The sequence below is a fragment of the Eleutherodactylus coqui genome, chromosome 2 (genome assembly GCF_035609145.1).
Source record: "Eleutherodactylus coqui strain aEleCoq1 chromosome 2, aEleCoq1.hap1, whole genome shotgun sequence".
Lineage (NCBI taxonomy): Eukaryota > Metazoa > Chordata > Amphibia > Anura > Eleutherodactylidae > Eleutherodactylus > Eleutherodactylus coqui.
This window is the reverse complement of record NC_089838.1, coordinates 297,436,604-297,453,623: the sequence shown is the minus strand read 5'-3', so window position 1 is coordinate 297,453,623 and position 17,020 is coordinate 297,436,604.

Sequence of the window (17,020 nt, the reverse complement as noted above, 5' to 3'; positions counted from 1 at the left end):
ATAGAATAGATACCTTCAGCAGGCAGAGCTGACAGGCAATGATTTTATGAACATTAACCCTTCAGATGCTGCAGCTGTGCAACACACAAAACAATACATGTATGATATTTATGGTGGGGACCAGGATGGTGTTCTGGGCCACTACACTGATTTCTCTGTATGTACTACAGAGAGAACAAAATCTACAGTTTCTTTCCATGTGCATTTTATAGAAGGTAACATAACTGGTCTACATCCACCTGTTCAGAGAACACTGAAAATCAGAGATACATTCTGCAGAGGAGATAACTGCAGGATGCAAGTCATAGTCAAAAATAGTGTTATACCTCATATATACACATGGTAGATTCTTTTGAAAAGTCAAGTGCTTTTGTTTAGAGCTTCAGCAATGTACAGTTCTCATTCTGGAGTCGAGGAGTGCGTTATGTGGATTTTCATTGATTTCAGTTTGCTCCACTTAATGCTTAATTTTCCTTCTGTACTTGATGTCAGTTTCTACCAGCTAAAACCGTGGAGAAATCTGCTATATATTAGGTACCTGCTACGCAAACCGTTGTCTAAGGACCTAAAACCCTTTTACTAAATGGAAGTAAATTGTAGCTATAGAATAGCTCTTCAATAATTTTGTGTATGCACACGCCCAAAATGGAAGGAATGAAAACCTGATTTAAAAGGGTTTGTCAAGGATAGTAAAAATGTCTTTCTTCCAAAAACAGTGCCATAGCTGTGTATAGTTTGTGTCTGGTATTGCAGCACAGTTTCATTGAAGTAATTGAGCTACAATACTGCACATAACAGATGGACAGGTGTGGGGGTGTTTTCTAATTCTGGAAGCCCCTTTAACCCCTTGAGTGGCACGCCCGGAAATTTTCCGGGACGAGCTGCACTGCTCATAGCGACATAGCCCGGAAGATTTCCGGGCTATGTATCACTATGGGATCTGCAGAGCACAATGCCACAAGCTGTAGCATTGTGCTCTGCCTGCACAGACCCACAGAGAACAAAGCAAGGGCTTTGAAAAACCAGAAGAAGATATTGCCGATATGTCGGCAACCTCCTGCTTTGTTTACAGGTTGCCATAGAGACCATCGGCTTGTCAGAAGCAAGCTGATGGTCTCTGTGCCAGGGAGAGCTGGTTGTTAGCTGTCAGAGGACAGCTAGGTACTAGCTCTTACAGCAGAGATCAGAGAAAACCTCTGATCTCTGCTGTGTTAACCCTTTACATGCTGCAGTCTATGTGACTGCAGCATGTAAAGGGCTGTCACTGCAGCATGTAAAGGGCTGTCACCATCGGACCCCTGGAATGTGATCAGGGGTCCTGATGGATCCCTGTGGAAGTCCCTAAAGGGACAAAAAAAAGAAAAAAAATTAAAAAAAAAAAAAAGTTTAAAAATTATTTAAAAAAATTATAAAAACACTTGTCTCCCTTTACTTTGTAAAAAATCAAAAATACAATCACACATGTGGTATCCATGCGTCGTAATGACCCAGAAAAGAAAGTTAATGCATTATTTAACCCCTTAATGACATGGCCCCTTTTTTTCTTTCTTCCCCATTTCTTTTTTCCTCCCCCCTCTTTAAAAAAATCACAACTTGTCCCGCAAAAAACAAGCCCTCATATGGCCATGTCAATGGAAAAATGAAAAAGTAATGGCTCTTGAGACGCAACTGCAAAATTAGTTGAAATTCAATGATTAGACCATTTTAAAAAACCTGCCCTGGTGGGCACGACAGGGTGGTAGGAAACCCGCCACTCAAGGGGTTAAAAGGGTTGTGCAGGTGTACACTCCTGCCTGATCTAACCTCTAGCCTATTTGTATGATATGCCCATGACACGTACTGGCAACACAGCATGCTGTAACCTCTCTCCACCTGTCAGATACACCTGCACAAGCACTTTAAGGGTGCATTTAACTGTACCTGATTTGGTGCGGATGTGCAGCAGTTTTCACCCTTGCAAGGGGAATTCAATTAAAAGGGCGAAATCTGCTACAGATCCACACCAAAATCCAAATCTGCGCCATGTGAATCCACCCTAAAGGGGTTCTCCTATATTTTAAAATTGCTTCACGATCACCTTGTCCTTCCTCGTTGCTGCTGCCCAGGACGTAACTGCTGCAGCCAATCGCTGATTTTCTATAACCAATGATTATCTGCAGCAGTCACATATCCTCGTCAGCAGCAATCAGGAAGGACAAAGTGGTCGTGAAGCGATTTTAAGTCTTGAAAAACCCCTTTTAAAGAGCACCTGTCGTATCCTTGTGTCAGCAAGGCTGACTGCATGTGTCAAATTCTGCAGAGACAAGTTGCAGCCAGGAGCAGTCATTGTGGTAGTCTGGGTGTGGATAGAGAAGAAAAGGGATAGGCCACACTAATAGAGCTGATGCCACATTTAGTCACAGGAGGTAACTGCGCTGTAATTAATGTCACTATGTAGAACTGTTAATTGACTATTAAGAGATATACTATTGCTATGAAGGGGTCACTAGTGAGCAATATTACTATGAGGAGCTATAAAGAGCTGGCTTAACATAAAAAGCGCTGTGAGATTACCCTGCAGGCAAGTGTTGACAAAGGGGGCAGGGATAAGGGGGGGCCCATCAAAATCAACTCCATCATACTGTGGACAGCCTTAATCTGGCCCTGGTTAGAGCAAGAACAGTCATGACTAAAAAGCTATGCATTTCACCCCTCTGACAGGATGAGGACATAACAGGTTCTTCAGGCCTGGGCAACCCAAAATGTCTGCACCAGCTTCTCTGACTAGTATGAATCAATCGTTTAAAGGCCCATTTACACGCAAAGATAATCTTTCAAACGACTAAAAGATTTTGTGATCTATTTGCATAATGTTTTAATGGCTATTAACACTTTATCATCATTTGCATGTAAAAGGGCCTCCAGCGGTTTGCAGAGCCCAACATGTGATTAATCACAGGCTCAGCTGCATTGTTCTGTTCACGGCTGCCATCAGATTACAATGTTATCTACTGACTCCCGTGAAGATAACAGCGTGAGGTCTACTGAGCGGGTAAATCTGTTTGCTCTACCTGTCAGTAGCTGAACGATGGATGGTAAGTTCACCTTAAAATCATCGTTCAAACGAGAAGTGCTTGACGCCTGCGTTTACATGTAACGATTAGCGCTCATTTTCGGCTGTTTGAACACATTTTGAGCAATAATTGTTGTGTGTAAATGGGCCCTTAGACACTACACCTGCTTGTGCCACCCCCATGTGCAGTGTTGGTCATTCAAAGCAGCATGAAGTGTCTTAGATCCCCAATACATACTATAAAGTGTGCACCAGGTAGTCCGAGAAGTGGTGTGGCCATCTTTGTTTGTCCAGGACTGGAGGGTTGCTTAAAGGGGTTGTCCCGCGGCGGCAAGTGGGTCTATACACTTCTGTATGGCCATATTAATGCACTTTGTAATGTACATTGTGCATTAATTATGAGCCATACAGAAGTTATAAAAAGTTTTTTACTTACCTGCTCCGTTGCTGGCGTCCTCGTCTCCATGGTGCCGACTAATTTTCGCCCTCCGATGGCCAAATTAACCGCGCTTGTGCAGTCCTGGTCTTCTGCTCTCTTCAATGGAGCCGCTCGTGCAGAATGCAGGCTCCGTGTAGCTCCGCCCCGTCACGTGCCGATTCCAGCCAATCAGGAGGCTGGAATCGGCAATGGACCGCACAGAAGAGCTGCGGTCCACGGAGGAAGAGGATTCCGGCGGCCATCTTCACAGGTAAGTATAGAAGTCACCGGAGCGCGGGGATTAAGGTAAGCGCTCCGGTAAGCTTTCTGTACGTCCCTGCATCGGGGTTGTCTCGCGCCGAACGGGGGGGGGGGGGGGGGGGGTTGAAAAAAAAAAACCCGTTTCGGCGCGGGACAACCCCTTTAAAGCTCATGAAACGTCCCAGTAAAACTCCTCCTACATCCAAAGACAACCACATTGGTTGCCAACCTGGGTCTGTCTGGTTTAAGTGAAACGGCAAATCCCAGTATGTCCTGGCCACCCCAATTATCCCAAAGGGAGAGAGGTTCAGCAGCACAAGAAAAAACAAAAATATGGGTGCAAGCCCAGGAAAACCTTAATCCAAAGCTTCTCACCATGTGCAGCAAAAAGAAAGACCTTGGCAGAACTCAAAATAATGATCCTTTTTGTTTTCTCCCATGCAATGCTTCAGCTCAACATTAAAGCTTTTCTCAAGCAAATGGACAGTGCCCAAAACTGATATTTGAAGTTCATCATAAACATGACCATTGGATAGGGGATAAACAATTGCTTGCTGGGGCCCTCAGCGATCCCTAGATCTGCCGCCATGTAAATGGAGTGGGTGGTGTGTATGCTCGACCTCCGCTCCATTTATGGCATAGGCAGAGATCGATGCATCAGCAATCTCCATCCAGTGAATGGAACTGTGCTCATGGGCACAGTTCTCCGGATCACTGTGGGACCTAAGGGTCGGCCCTCATAGCAAGAACACATTTAGCCCCCTATTGTGTAGAGAGTGGATAATTGTGTTTGGTGGTAAAACCCCCTTTAATCCATAGCATTCTGCTCAAGTCAAGGTTTGTAGCTCCAATGTTCAAACCATTGTGATTTGGAATCTTCCAAGGTAATGTTCATGTCTACAAACCATTCGGTTGGACAGTCACACATTTTGGAGGCTGGCTCGCCATTCAGTAAGGCAGGAAATATCTCTTATACTCACCCCTTTTACTGCACCGCCACATTGATCTATGCTGGTGGTATCACTGTTCCCACATTCACTTACTGGTAGCGAGATCACATGATCGGTGTGGCCAGCCACTAGTGGTCACTGATCACTGCTTCCGGTATCTGGATGTAAGAAGGGGATTGTAGGAGCGGAGAGCAAGAGAGGTAGGTGTTTTTTAATTTTACTGCATGAAAGGGGGATTACTTACTTTGGGCATATGTGGGGACACTATTACTGAGCGGGAGCACGTGGAAGTATTATGAGGGACCACTATTCCCATGAAGGCATCACCGAGGGGCACTATTACTGTAAGGTGACACAACGGATGTGTATTGGCAAAAAAAAGGTATGTGGCTTAATGGAAAAAATTGCCACATGCCACAAAAATTGCCCCTCTTAATTTGGTTCAGAAGTTGGAAGGTGTGAATCGGCGCAAAGGTCGGTGGCTGTTCACACAACGTGGGCCCCACACAAACATAATGCCTAATTCCCACCTCCCACCCCGTTACAAATTTTAATATGGATATCAGCAGATTTCACCTTTGCGATTGAAGGGGTGAAGTCTGGTGTGGATCTGCATCAAATCCACACTGAAAAAACACTATATAAAGACCAAAATTACCCTTCATACAGTGACCATATAGGAGCAGATACAGACGCTCTTCACACCATGTAACTGATTACTCTACCATTATATCCACTGATCCCAGGTGATGTCCTCTCTGACTGTTGTCATTCACTATCCTTTTTCTTCTCAATTTGCCCCAGACCACTATAACGACTTCTCCTGGTCACAATTTGTCTCTGGAGAATTTGACGCACAGACATCTTTAACTCCTCAATTTTCCAGCAACATGGCTCCATTTAACGGCAGGGCCCCTTATGACCTGCATTTAGTAATAATGTCCCTTATGGCCCCATTTCTCAGTAATGCCCTTTGTAGCCATTAAGATAAAAATCAGCTAGACTCACTTGTGTCAGTCCACCCGGTCATGGCCTCTGCAGTCGGTACAACTAGTCTCACGCTGCCTTCCGGTAATGTAAAAGCTGCAGCCCATCCCCAGCCACAGTGTTGGTAAGGCTAGGATTGGCTGTAGTAATCAATTGAATTTGTCACGTTGCGGTCTACCCAGAAGCAAGCTGAAAACTAGAGGTGCAAACTGCAGAGCAGTAAGCTGGAGGAGCGACGTAGGTGAGGTGAGTATAGCTGTTTTTTAAATTTTTGATGCAGTGACTTGCACTAGGGGTGGATTATAATAGGGGGAGTTGGGATGGCTATGGGCATTCCCTGGAGCTTCAGGCCTGGGGTGGCCGCCCGTATCATAATCCGCCATTGAATAGCACCATTACATTAATGATAATTTTGCTGGATGTTTTTACTTCTCAACAACGGAGAGGAGCTCAGAAAATGTTACTAATAATAATTCATATATTACAGGAAATATAAAATTAGCGTGCAAGTGCACGCCGCCCTGGGTGAGGTACAAAGGCAAACACTAATGTAGTAATAATGCAATTCAAAATAATTCATATATTCAATGTTTATGTCTTAGCGCATAGAGGAGTGCCGCTGTAGAGGGAATTATGTATGATGCTGGGATCATTTGGTTCTAGCATAACATGCAGATTCTAATTTAAAGCCTCATGCAGACAACAGTATTTGGTCAGTACTTTGCTGCAATATTTGTAAGCCAAAACCGAGAGTGGAGCCAACACGGGAAAAGTACAATGGAAAGGTTTGTAACCCTTCTGTATTTTGGACTCACTCCTGATTTGAACTTACAACTACTGCAGTCTAAATGAGGTCTAACGTGTCTCTGGCTAATAAAGAAACAGAAGTGCTTTTCCTATTAAGTAAGGCAACGGCTACACAGAGACTTTTTGTACCGCTACTGATAGACTGCAGCTGCAACTCAGTAGTCAAAATCAAAGGGATTCCTCTAAAGGGTGTACTGGGCTTCACAATGGAGCACCAAAATGGCTGCTGCAAACTGAACTGAGCATGCTCCTTGGGAACTTTCTAGTGATATTATATCAGCACTATTTCCTGCACACAGGGGGGGGGGGGGGGGGACTGTATAAGTTTGCAGAAGTGCTACTGGGGAGCTGAAGGGGTAGGTGCAATAGTCTGCAACTGCCAGAGAGAGCATAGGAACTGAGAAAGAGTAAGGCACTGTACTTTATGCAGAGGCTCTCAGCACAGTATAGGAGACTGTAAGAGCTGGGACAGTGCTGCCACAAACCAGGAGATGCCATCTGCTGAAGGAGTGAGCGATAGAGCGCCCAGTCACTCAGGAACAGACAGTATATGAAGCTGGGCTGCTGGGCGAAAGATAAAGTTCCAAGAAGACATCATGGAATTTGTGATCATCGAGTTGTAAGTGAGGCTGGCCTCAATAAAAGCTGGCATGTGTGAACGCATAAACGGAGAGTTGTAGCAGGCATGCTAGTTGGGATTGTGTTAATAGCAAAGACACTGAACCTGATTCGGTTGAGAGACTAATTTAAAGAAATTTTGGGGTATTCCATTAGCAACTTTATGAAGAGGCTGATTGATCATCACAAAAGGTGCTTATGTACGTTGCTACCTGTCAAGCTCAGTTCTTCCATACTGCAACATAAAACATCCAGAGCTACCATCATCAACCATTCAGTAGAGCGGTTATTTTGCTATGAGACGAAGACTGTTAAACTTGGAGCTGTAAGCTATTTTATTCATGGATGTCACTGATTTACTTGGTTACTGTTTTAAATTCTTATTATAACCAAAGTGTTGATAGCTTTAAAAGTTAGTTAGCTGTAGCTAGCTGCAGGTAATTTCATGGTATCTGGATGTTTATTTGTGATTATTACATTTATCTCTGACAGTCCTTGTTCCTGAATAAATATTGTGTATCTGTTGTAACTCCTTCATCTGCATCGTATCAACCACCCACAATAGTCCAGAGGAATACTTTGACTTGCATGGGACTGCAGCTGTCACTCACTAGTTAAAGCGACCCCCTGGGTCCTGACAAACAGACATGGCTGAACTGCTCTACTGACTACCTCATGCACACTGTGCATAGCACACATTGGTAGCCTAAGACACTACATGCTGTTCTGACTGGTCAGCACTGCTCACATGGGCAGAACTGGTTAATCAAACCAGGTTTGGTGTCTTAGACAAATGATGCATACTAATATCCACTGTGTATCAGATAGTCAGAGAAGATATGTGTCCATCTTTGTTTGTCCAAGCGCTATATGGAGCCACCTTCAGCTGCCAGTAGGAACCAAAAACAGCAGAAGCGCTCTGAAGGTGAACTTGCCAGTACTCTTTAAGAATCTGAGCAGCTTTGACAAGGGCCCTAAACTGTGGCTCCTAAATGACTGAGTCAGAGCATCTCCTAAAACGGGTCTTGTGGGGTGTGAGGTCCAAGAATGAGCAATCATTGAAGCAGTGCAAGGGCCATAGACGTCCAAGGCTCATCGATGTGTGTGGGGAGTGAAGGTGACTGTCTGATTCCATAGAACTACTGTAGGTAAAATTACTGTAAGTGTTCCTGCTGGCTATGACAAAAAATGTGTCAGATCACACAAGACATCGGAGTGCCAAAACTTGCCCCTGTCCACCACTGAAAGCACCTACAACGGGCGCGTGAGAATCATAACCGGACAATGGAGCAATGGAAAATGGTGGCCTGGTTTGATGAGTCATGTTTTCTTTTACTTCATATGGACGGCGGGTCTGTGTGCGTCACTTACAAGGGAAAGAGATGGCACCAAGATGCACTATGGCAAGAAGACAAGTTGGTGGTGGCAATATCATGGGCGTTGTTCTTTAGGTACTTGGGTCCTAGCATCATGAGGATGTGACACGTAGCACCTACCTAACAGTATTCAGACAAGTACCCCCTTCATGGCAGCAGTATTTCCAATGGCAGTGCCCTCTTTCATCAGGATAATGCCCCCGGGCACTCTGCAGACACTGCTCAGGATGGGGAACAGAAAGATCAAGGTGAAGACTTGTCCAGCAAATTCTCCAGATCTCAATCCGATCTATGGGATCTGCTGGCAAACAAGTCCGATCCATGGAGACCCACAGAGCAACTTACAGGACTTAAAGGATCTGCACAATAAACTTAAAGGGATCTACATAATATTAGGTGGTTTTAATATAATGACTGATGGGCATATAGGATAGAAGGACTTCACACACACAATCCTATGTACTATATCACTATACACGTTCATCAGGATCCCGTACACTACATGCTATATCTGCAGGCTGCTTCGCTTTGGTTTTCTGGTGACAGTAGATTTCATTGCATACTAAAAAAATTTTGAGAACTGGGAAACAAAATGGAAAAAGTGAGTAATTTATCTAAATATAGGCATAATGTCATCTTTAGCAGCGATGCAGAAAATAGTCTTTTGCTGGCATTTGGCATTAGGACGGTTGATCAGGTAGAGGATGGATGAGGTGTGTGTATTTTCCATGAGCTAACTGGGCTTAATGAGTCATTTCGTTTTCTATGGACTCCTCGGGAAATTGCAGAGACGCACTTGTTTTGCTGTCTCCAATTAAAGCTGTGGGTAGACCATAAATAATCAGCCTGCGCCGCAAAAAATAAAAGAAATGCGTTTTGCATTGATCTTTCTTCGTGATCCATTAGAACGGAGCCTGAGCTGTCACAGGACACTTCCTGCCACATAGGAATACATTACTGTATCACTTATGGAGATGTCAGCTGGGATAGGACTGGGCGCATGTAGGGGATACAGAACACGGGATGCATTACAGAGGTGTCCACCCTTAACGGCGCTTGAATCGCGGTATGTTCTACAACTTGTCATGATGCCAATACAGTCTTACGCCATCCAGTAAAAAAAAGGATACTTAAAGGTGTTTTCCTACTAATAACATGTATCCCCTATCCACAGAATGCTAGCATTCAGACCCTTAGTGATCCCGACATCTGCGCACCCAGCGTTCTGCACGTGAATGGAGTAATGGTGCACATACATGACCACCTCTTCATTCACTTCTATGGGACAGAAGAAGAATGATGCATTTGTCAATCTTCCTCTGCTCCACAGAAAGTGAATGGAGCGGTGGTCAGGCAGGCACATCATTGCTCCTTTCACAAAGGAAATTTAGGGTACGTATATATTGGGATCTCAGGGGTCCCAGTGATCAGACATTCATAACCTATCAGAGGGGTAGTTAAAGACTCATGGGCCCTGGATCAAAAGTTTAACTTGGGTCCCTCCATGCAACTTCACTGCATGGTTCAAGGCTGTGTCCCTTGTGCCTCTGCAATCTAATTGTACGTCTCCTGTGCCCTTGCAATCCAACTGTGCTCCCAACGCGGCTCCATAATCTAATTGAGCAACCTTTGTGCTGACCCCGCTATCCTCTGTGACCCCGGTTGTCTCTGTTATTCAAATAGGGAAGATGGAACAATACCTCTGCAGTCCCACCTATTAGAAGGCAGCATTCCTGCAAGTCAATATCAGACCTTTTTAACAAGCCGTGTAACAATGACTGGGAATATACGCCAAAGGCAAAGTTTTATCCAGAAGGAAAAGATCACCATACACAGACAGCTGTTTCGGGGTGATTGGCCCTCATCAGTGTGCAGTAGGTTTCTGGAACAGCTGACTTTCCTGTGTGATCTTGTCCTTCTGGAGAAGATTCAGGCTTTGGTTTATATCCCCAGTCATTGTTACAAGGACTCTTAAAATGTCTGACATTGACTTGCAGGAATGCTTCCTTCCAATAGGTGATGCTATAGGGACATTGTTCCTTCTCATTTGCATATTTCCCAGAGGAGCATGGGTGGCCTTATAAGTCTCCTCACACCTTCTAGTTTCTCTCCCTAAGGAGAAGCGATATCCTTCTCTGTTATACATCATGCTGCACTATTCCTTGGGGATATACTATATATGTATAGCTGGATACATGGGGGGTTTGAATGGCACCCCCAAAACACAGGGGTACAATCAGCTAGATCCAACACACTGGAAGATGAGGAGGAGCGAGGAGGTGGTGCAAGGTGCAGGAGGAAAGGTCAGCAGAGGGGCCTGCTGACCTCAATAAAGCAGCGAGCCTGTGTTCGTTTACCATACAGCGTTATGCTGCACCCGCCGGGCGTACTTGGTGCTCATTCACATGGGCATATGCAATTTTGGTCTGTAAAAAAAACGCAGTTTTCACTGCATGTGTGCGTGTTACATGTGATTTTGCTGCATTCCTGTAGATTTTTGTGTCCCTGTTGTTCTGTGTGACATCTGTGACAATGCAAGAGGGCTCAAGTGATGTCAGTTTTGTCACAACCGACAGAAAACAGGGTACGCAAATTAAAAAAAAACACAATGGGCACAGATGCTAATCCGTGTTTTCTGCATTTTTTTTTACACCCCAATAGACTTTAGTGAGCGATTTTGGTCCATAAACACGGACTAAGCGCTCTTTCACACAGATGTATTTGCGCACATACTTGCACATGTAAAATTTGGACGCGCAATATGCAGAGAATGGAACCTATTGAAATAATGTGGATTTCAGTGGGTTTGTTCTCACTTCTCTTTTTTGCGCACGTATTCCATGCATGTGAAAATAAAAACGCGGCCTGCTCTATTTTTGTGCGCATTTTCACATTAAAGGTCCACTTAGAAGCTTATGGGAGGTGTAGAAATGTGGAAGAAATACTCTTGCAAATGCGCTAGATCCTGGGCAATTTGTGAAAAAAGAACACATCGGGATCTCATTAAACTAAATAGCGTTTTAAATCACAGGGTGGAGGGGATGGTCCAATGGGAACTGGACATGCAAGCGCAAAAAGTACAGTAATATGCACCAATATGCGTGCAAAGTTGCATTATTCTTGGCGCAAAGGCTTTCGTTTTTGCACATACACTTGCATCTGCATGCACCAATTTAATTTACCACCGTACATCACCTTATTCCTGTCCATACATCACCGAGCCGCACGCTCAGCTCTGCCAACAGTCAGGCTAGATGTCCCCCTAATACAAACCTCTCATCCTCTTCTTCAGGACTTCACCAGAGCAGCACCGATCCTCTGGAATGCTCTACCCCAAGACATCCGGACAATCCCTGATGCACAGAATTTCAGACGTGCCCTTAAGACCCTCCTCAGCTCCCCTGATTTAGTCCCCTGCCCTCAAATGATGCCCTTCTGTACACTCCCTGCCCCACATCTCCTGTACCACCCCACCGCTCCCTGATTGAGCTCCCCATGCATCAAAGCACTGCTGAATAAGTTGGCGCTATACAAATAAAGATTATTATATATTATTATTACATAACATATAACATAACATATGTCCGTGTGATTGGATTATTAGGGTATGTTCACACTGCAGAAATTTGCTGTGGATTTTGCATCACATCTGTGGCGAATCTGCAGCAGTGAAGCGTTCCATCCATTCGAATGGGAATCCGTACCGATAGATGTCAAAGTTTCAAATCTTCACAAGGGGCTCGGGTGCACCTTGTATAGAACACCACAGGGAAGTCTGACCGTGTGCTATCTGATATCCGGCCGGCGCTATACAAATAAAGATTAATATTGTGTCGGAGGCCCTAGGCCGCCTTCACACTGGCGAGAAAATCATGTGAGATTTGTGGGTTGTGAGACGCATAAATCTCGCATGAATACGAAACCCATTCACATTAGCGATGTTTTCCTGCATGGCACCGCAGGATATCGCCCAGCTGTGACAGTGATGCGATCTCATTAAACTAAATAGCCTTTCAAATCACGGGGGGGGAGGTCCACCTCCACAGGTTTCACATGGATGGCGATATCTGGCGTGGATTCACGGCCTGACATCACCCTCGCCAGTGTGAAGGGGCACTTACACTGGCTTCACACGGCTGTGTTTGTGCGCACAAAATTTGCACGTGCAATACACAGAGAATGGAACCCATTGATTTCAATTCACATTTCTGTATTTTGAGCGCACATTTCTGTTGCGCTAAAAAACACAGAGTACTCTATTTTTTTGCGTATTTGCGCATCAAAGCTCCACATAGTCAATGGCCGGGTTTAAATGCGTGCAATACGCAAGGAGATATGTGATACGCTGCATAATTCTGCTAGAGAAAGAACACTTTCCTAAACTCATTAGGACTAGTTAGCCAGTTCAATCGGTGCCTTGCGCAAAAGAACATGCTTTGCGGATGCAAAAAGTACAGTAAAATACACAGATAGGCGTGCAAAAAAGTATTGTTCGTTTCACAAAACCGCTACGCTTATGCATGTGAAAAAACACATGCGCACATGTGAAGGGAGCCTTAGGCCTCATGTCCACGGGGAAAATCAGGCCCGCCACGGACTCTTCATGCAGAATCCCGCAGCGGGTCCCTTCTTTCCCGCAGGCATGAGGCCTAAAAAGAAGAATTACTTACCTGTCCGGACACTGCGGATCTGCCCTCCGTCGCGGCCGGATCTTCTTTCTTCGGCCCTGCGGATGTGCGCGGCACGCCGGTAGCGTGCTGCGTGCATGCGCCGTGCACTCTTTTTTTTTTTTAACTCCTGCTCTCCCGCGCCGGAGAGCAGGAATTCAGCTGCAGGTGTGCCGCGGATCTGGACGGCTTCCATACACTCCAATAGAAGCCTGCGGGAGCCATCCCCGCGGGAGACCCGCACTAAAATGGAGCATGCTGCGGGTGTTTTTCTGCACACGCAATCCGCGCCTCAGGGGAAAATGACATCCGCAGGTATTTAACTACCTGCGGGTGTCCAATGCATCCCTATGGGGCGCGGATCACGCTGCAGATCTGTCCCCATGGACATGAGGCCTTAGAACCGCCGGAGCCGGAAGCCCGCAGGGCGGTAGGCAGGCATGAAAGGGTTAACGGGGAGGAGAGGCGTCATCGGGCGCAGTGGGTTCTGGGAGGGGGCGGGGCCTCAACCGGGAGGTACTATAAAAGGAGCAGAAGCACGGGAGAGGCCCAGAGCGGCGAAAAGAAGAGGAGAAGCAAGCAAAAGAGCACGAAGCAAAGATCAAGCATCGGGAGCGCTGAAGTGGAGCGGCGAGCGCTGAATAGGAGCGGCGTGCGCTGAAGAGGAGCGGCGAGTGCGAAAGGGGAGCGGCGAGCGCTGAAGAAGGGCGGCGAGCGCTGAAGTGGAGCGGTGAGCGCTGAAGTGGAGCGGTGAGCGCTGAAGAGGAGCGGCGAGCGCGGAAGAGGGTCGGCGAGCGCTGAAGCAGGAGCGGCGAGTCGGCAGCAGGAACGACAGGTGCGGAAGGAGTGACGGAGAAGCGGGATCGGCGGCTGAAGGCGGCGGGTGAAGAGCGGTGAGAAGAGCAAGCCGGGGCGGCGATCGGCAGACGGCGAAGAGGGCAGAGGACGCGCGGCTTACCCGAAGCACCGGAAGTCACGTGGGACCCCCGGACAGCGGCAGAGCAGGTAGACTCCGTCCTGAGCAGTGAAGCAGGAAGAAGAGGAGAGCCAGCAGCGAAAGCAGCAAGGAAGCGCCCGAAGATCGCAGTACCTGAAGAGATGGAGGCGGTCCTTTCCAGAATCCGGGCAGCGGCAGAAGAAAGAGGTCTGGAGTGGCTCTTAGAGCTTTCGGACGAAGCGCTCGGTGCAGCGGCAGGATCTTCAGCGATTGATACCAACGTGGCATCGGCAGCAACACAAGAAGTGGCGGCAGGAAACGCGGAGATGGCGGAAGCAGATCGGGTGGAAGGAAGGAGGTCAACCAGGGGTGCGGGGCCGGCGGCGGCAGCACCAGCGGGGCACGCAAAAGAGCTTAGGCCGCGGAGGGCCCGTGCGCCAGAGAGATTGAGCCCCGAGCATGGTCCCTCACGCAGGCAGAGGATGCGGAGTCTCTCCTCGGCCCCCCCGCGTAGTAGGCTCCCCCCGGCAACACCGACAGGCAGGGGGAGCAAGGCGGGGAGAACTCCCGCGAAACGGAGGAGTGCGGCGGGCAGCGTGAGGCCCCGTGCTGAGAGGGGGGCGGGGCCAAACGCTAACCTGAATGCAAAGAGCAGAGGGAGAGGAGGTGGCGGCTCTGCAGGACGAGAGCAGCCTTGCAGCGGGTCAGGTGTGGAGCGGCCCGGAACATCTCTGGGTCTGACGGCGAGCGCATCAGGAAGGCGGTGGACATCGACAGAGGTGACCCACGGTCAAGCGGGACTAGGGACAATAACTTAATTCTTAACAGCTCACTTACCTAGTAAATAACATACACCGACTACTTCTTGCTGAACAAATGTGGGGTAGGCCACAGCTTTATTAAATAACCTGTTAGTAACGTTAATCCTGAACTTTCACGAAACTTATCCATGCTGTATGCAGTTTAACTTTTTCAGTCCATAAACCGTCCCAGAGGACGTTCGTAAGCCCACGATCCTCTGGCTTGCAAACCCTCCTCAATCATCCCTAACCAGCATGGATAATTCCGGGCCAACCACTAGCTGTGACAACTTCCGGAAAGAAAAACTAAAAAGAAAAATTAAAATTAAAAAGGTGGACTCAACTAACTCCTAACACTGTTCTTTCTCCTCCCTTGCCCAGGCCTTCCGGGAGGGTGGGTGGGCTTCTTTTCTGCTCCAGACTTCTTTCCTCTCCACGTGTCTCCCGTCTTCTGGTCTTCTTCTTCTTCCGCTCCCCCTCCCTCTGCTTTTCCTGCCTTAGCTCCTCCCCCCACCCCCTGCTGCGTTCGCTACACTTAACCCTTACCCTGCCTGTCCCTAGTCCCATGCTGTTTCCCTACCACGGTTCGCAGCATAAGAGACTAGGGACAATAACTTAATTCTTAACAGCTCACTTACCTAGTAAATAACATACACCGACTACTTCTTGCTGAACAAATGTGGGGTAGGCCACAGCTTTATTAAATAACCTGTTAGTAACGTTAATCCTGAACTTTCACGAAACTTATCCATGCTGTATGCAGTTTAACTTTTTCAGTCCATAAACCGTCCCAGAGGACGTTCGTAAGCCCACGATCCTCTGGCTTGCAAACCCTCCTCAATCATCCCTAACCAGCATGGATAATTCCGGGCCACACGGGATGTGCCGTATTACTGCGGCTCATTCCGTCCCACCCCACCTACCCTGGCTAGAGCTGCCTCTACGCCATCCTGCAAACCAGATATAAATGTGTCAAGTCCCAGATCATTGAGGTGGACCCCGTCCTCCCTCAATGACCCCCTCTCTTTACCTTCCAGCTCCCAGTGGCGAACCGCCACCCCTCCAATGGACTGCACGAACTGCGACATTTTCATGTTCACTAACTTTCGCACTTTCTCTATCGCCTCCACGTTTCTTGCACCTCTCCAATACCTTCGTGCGACTATATCGGACCAGACGATTATCACCTCCTGAAAACATGAGCGAAACCGTAAAATGTCCTGCTTCATGATAGCCAAAAGGTCCCTTGTCTTCATTTTACCAAGGTCGTTTCCTCCCGCGTGAATTACCAAAATCACTCTCCGAGGGTTGGACCTGCTTATGTCCGTTATTAGTTTTAGCATGTCGGGCCATCTTAGCCCCCGGACTCCGTGCCAGGTTACGGGTGTTCCGGGTAAGCCGAGGTCCGATCCCAATGGCCGCACTGCTGCCCTCCTCTGGGCCCAATAGACGTAGGAATGTCCCACAATGCACGCCTTCCATTTCTCTGTTGTTGAAAACAAAAGAAAACAAAGAAAAGAAAATACAGGAACCAAGGCTATTTAACTCCACCTAACACAAAAACTTCTCTACAATGCCGCCGTTTTGCTAAAGTCGCCCACCGCCAAATCCGGTCTGACATAAGATTTATATGCCTGCGACTTCCATCTGCCTAGTTTCATTAAACCGTCCTCATTCATACCACCCGCATCTGCCGATGTGGCCGCGCCGATTCTAAAAGAATGCGTTCCAAACTCCGCTGAGTTGAACCCCGCTACTTTTAAAGCCGAACGCAAAACTGCCGAAAATTGGAACCGCGTGAGAGGGAGGCCCGACGAATGTACGAAAAATTGCTCTCCCGATGTCCTGTCGTCCATGTATTGTACAACTGTGTCAACTGGGCACCATCGCGATCCGAGACGACTGATGGTCACCCACTCACCTCTGCCGTACACATCGGTCTTGGACTTCCTGATCCTGACGCGCAACGACGTATCGACTATAATAACATCGTTCCATTGTAGCCCGCCCGCCTTACACTTACTTGCAGGAACCAGCTCGCCAATCCTCAACGCGGCGAAAAACGCAATTGAAAACGCCGCCCTAAACAACAATACTTCCGACCCATTTTTGCAGGAAACTTCCAAGGCCTCTAACAACTGACACAA